We start from the raw sequence: 3965 nt of genomic DNA, 5'->3' as shown, positions 1-3965 counted from the left end.
CTCTGTATTACTAATCTGGAATAATCCAATTAGAGAAGGCTCAACTTTTATATAAAAATCTCATTTCAATATCTTTCCCTCAGACAATAATAATCCAGACCTCAAAAGAATAACTGGATTTTTTTTTTTTTAATGTGCCAATATGCCAGGAACCATGCTAAGGACATACATTTTAATCTTACTTAATTTTAGAAAAAAATCTTATGAGTTATCTCCTACTTTTGTTCCTGTTTCATTAAATTTGGGATTAAAAATTTATGAAATGTTCATAAACTCACTCTGTAGCAAGTGATGGAACAGAATCAAACTGTAGCCTGAAAGTCATGTGACCTGAAAGTCATGGATAACATGGGAATAGTTGTTGTTAGGTTGGGCAATCCTACTTCCCTAGTGATACTGCCTCGGAAACCCAAGGAGGGGTCGCTATGAGTCGGGGCCGACTCGACGGCAAATAACAACAACAACAACAACATGTGCCATCGAGTCAGACCTGACTCATAGCGACCCCTCCTTGGGTTTCTGAGGCAGTATCACTACGTCTTCCTTTCGAGGAGTGGCTGGTGAGTTTGAACTGCCAGCCTTCTGGTTAGCAGTCAAGTGGCTTCTTCGGCATTACCAGAGCTCCTACGGAAATAGTAAGGACTATGAAAACTGGATCTGAATTGACTCTTCTGTAGAGTTTGGGCTGTGGGAATGCAAATGTATGTCAATGCTTCAAGGAAGAAAACTAATCCTTTTATGGCAAGTTAATTATTTCCCAACTTCTTTCAATCATTTCTGATATTGGATTTTTAAAGAAGGATGATCTAGTACTTGTTCATGGGATCTTTATACAAATAACTTCTATTGCATTGAAGTGAAGCCCTGCTAATTTGTCTGTGATGGATTAAAAAAGAGATTAACAGCACTTAATCTAAAAATAAGAGGACATCTAACAGGTTTGTTTAGCTAAATTGGAATAAACAAAACACTTAAAATAATTAGCACTGCTGTGCATCACTGACTTATAATTTTCTTTGTAAATGAACCATTTTCTGTCTTCTGCAATGATTCAACTTTTCAAACTATCCAAGAAAAAGCCATAAATCCTTTTTCCATTCACATATACATGTATTTGTGTTGGTAGAGAGGGATGCTGAGGGAGGTGGTAACATTAGGACAATGTGGAGATGTTGAAGAAAAGTCTGTTTACTGTGGTCTTGGCTGTCCCTGTTCATTTACAGCAGGAAGAGCCCATCTCCAATGGAAATGACATGAATGAACAGTGCTCACACTGAAGTTCAGGGTTCCAGGTGAAGAAGAGGATACCTGGTCATTTGACTTAGGTCACTCTTAAGTGGAATAAAAAGTCAAGGCACTACAATAAAATCTGTGGCTGCCAATATTAGATCCCAGACACTCTGTACTCACCCATGTGGAAACATCCCTTCCCTTAGCATTGATTAGTGGTGCTAGTGGCCTCTGGCATTGGCATAAAGGAAGAAATTTTTACTATTCTGGTACCATTTCCACACATTTCTTTCTCTTAATTTATACATAGCCTTCTCTTTCACTTCTCTTGAGTTTTGCTCTCAAGATTTACAGCCTCCATCCTCTCAGTGTAGTTTCTATCATCTTTCTTTGCTGCCTTAAAATGTAATACTTAACAACTGTTCACAATGATATACGTGTTTCCTCAAATAGAATGACAGCTGAAACCCAGGACACAGAATCATTTATTTAGCAGAGTGATTCTTGACCTTCCAGAAAAATGCATGTACACCCTAGTATTAAGGGGTTCATAGAGCCAATCTATAGAGCTCAACTCCATGGACCTTTTGTTGAAGTGCCTTGCTTTAGCTGGCTTACTCTTATGATGTGTTCCCAGAACCCAATCCAACTGAGAGCAATAGCTGAAGACAGATATACTGTGACTATCCACAACTTAGCACAAATGGTATTTCAAAAATAATACTGCATTTACTGAATTCTTAATATTAATTTTATTTCTCCCAGTTATATCTAGCCATCAAAGAAAGAAAAGTAAAAGAGTATCTTATTTTCTGAAGAATGATTACTGAAACTTAATCTTTTAGAAAATATTCCTAGTTCCATATTTTCAAAGCTCAAAATGGTGTAGAGAGGAGGTAAATGTTTCTATATCCAGTTGGCATCTGTGTTGTAAGTACTACATGCCCTTAAGTCTAAACTCAGCCAAGCTCTAAGTAAAATGTAAAACAAAATGGAAGAACCAATGTCTTTGGACTATCTCTATGTAAATGAGCTTAGAAGTGGGAGACATTTAGAAAACCAAATGATGCTAGCTCTATGTATATGACAAAAAGAATGAAGACATTGCCTTAATTATGACAAATGGATTCAGCTCCTCAAACAAGAACTTGGAAACACCAGCTTCTATTCTTTACAAGTCTGAACAAACAGGACTATGTAAATTTGACCCTTCAGTCAACTTTGCCTGTGCACATAAGTTAGGAAAATGTCATAGGACAAGATAACTGTGCAACAGAAATATCTTACATGATGCAATGATTATGAGCATGACTTTTGAATCAGCCATGAGTTCAAATCACAGCTCACCCGTTAACTAGCTTAGTAACCTTGAATAGTAGATTTCTGAACTTTAGTCTCTTCACACAGAAAATGGAGATTGTCATTATACTTATTTTATTGGATTTTTGAAAAAATTGAGTGAGATAATCCAGTAAAGTATTACGTTTTAAAAATGTTCAGTGCATGTTGGTTATTACAATACTTGTAGTAAAAAAAAAAAAAAAACAAAAACACAAGCATACTGCCATCAAGTCAGATCTGACTCAAAGTGACCCCTCCTTGGGTTTTCAAGAGGGTATTATTACGGAAGTAGATTGCCCAACCTTCCTTCTGAGGAGTGGCTGGTGGGTTTGAACTGCCAGTGGCTGGTGGGTTTGAACTGCCACCAGTCAAGTGCCTTAGGCACTACGCCACCAAAGCTCCCAACTTGTAGTATAGAAAGGTTAATTTTTTTATAAACCAACATTTATTTATTGAGTAAGTGATGGACAGCATAAAATATTGATGTATATTAAATGGTTTAAATGAAGATTTAGCAAAACATTAATAGTAGTTATTTCTGGGTGTTGCAATTCTGTGTGAGTTTTTCTTTCTTTTGTACTAAATAGGACATGTGTTATTCATTGAGCTTTATAAAACACCATGGAGACCAATGAGAAGTTCCTTGGACAGGCATGTTAGCTAAATAACCCTGGAATTCATGATAACTGCAACTTTAATTCAAATTTAAAATTTAAAAAATGATGACTTTTCAAATAGGGAATGTTATTATACAAATACATTAGTGCTTGAACTTAAGAATTATATTAAAAAATCTTTCACTAAGCAATTTTTAAAAGGATTGTTTATTACAGTGTTTCTTTTAATATATATATATATATATATATATATATATTGTACTCTGAAAGTTCTCTTTCTCTCACCCTCTCTTTCTTCTAAATATTTGCCCAAATAGCATTTTTCTGTCTCCTAGGCTTTTTTTGAACATGTGTGTGAAAGGAGACCCAAGCATGAGATGGGGAAAATTCTCCTTTGCCATTCAGCTGCATTGACAGCTGGCATCATCACACAACTTTATTTTGTAGCATTTTCTCATCCCAGAACACTTGGCACATCTATTATTTAGAACTGCAATGTCAAATAATTACAGTTAGAGAGAACTATCAGGAAGGAAGAGGAAAATAAGTCACTGCGATGAAGATGGACAAGAGAAAGTATTCCCAGATGGTCTCCATGATACAAAAGGAAAGTAACAATAGCTCTAATAATCCTTTACTGATGAATTAGGTCTTTATAGTTTCAGCCCGCCTTTAAATCTGCTACTTCATTTGATCTTCACTGCTTGAAAAAAGCATTCTCCTTTTTTTGCACCCTCCAAATGAGGTGGTAATCTGCTTCCTAAAAGATCGCAGTCT

This window comes from Orycteropus afer, unplaced genomic scaffold (genome assembly GCF_000298275.1).
Source record: "Orycteropus afer afer isolate SDZICR_OR568_19922 unplaced genomic scaffold, OryAfe1.0 scaffold00125, whole genome shotgun sequence".
In the NCBI taxonomy this organism is placed as follows: domain Eukaryota; kingdom Metazoa; phylum Chordata; class Mammalia; order Tubulidentata; family Orycteropodidae; genus Orycteropus; species Orycteropus afer.
The sequence above is the reverse complement of the archived record's forward strand: the minus strand, read 5'-3'. Positions refer to the sequence as shown.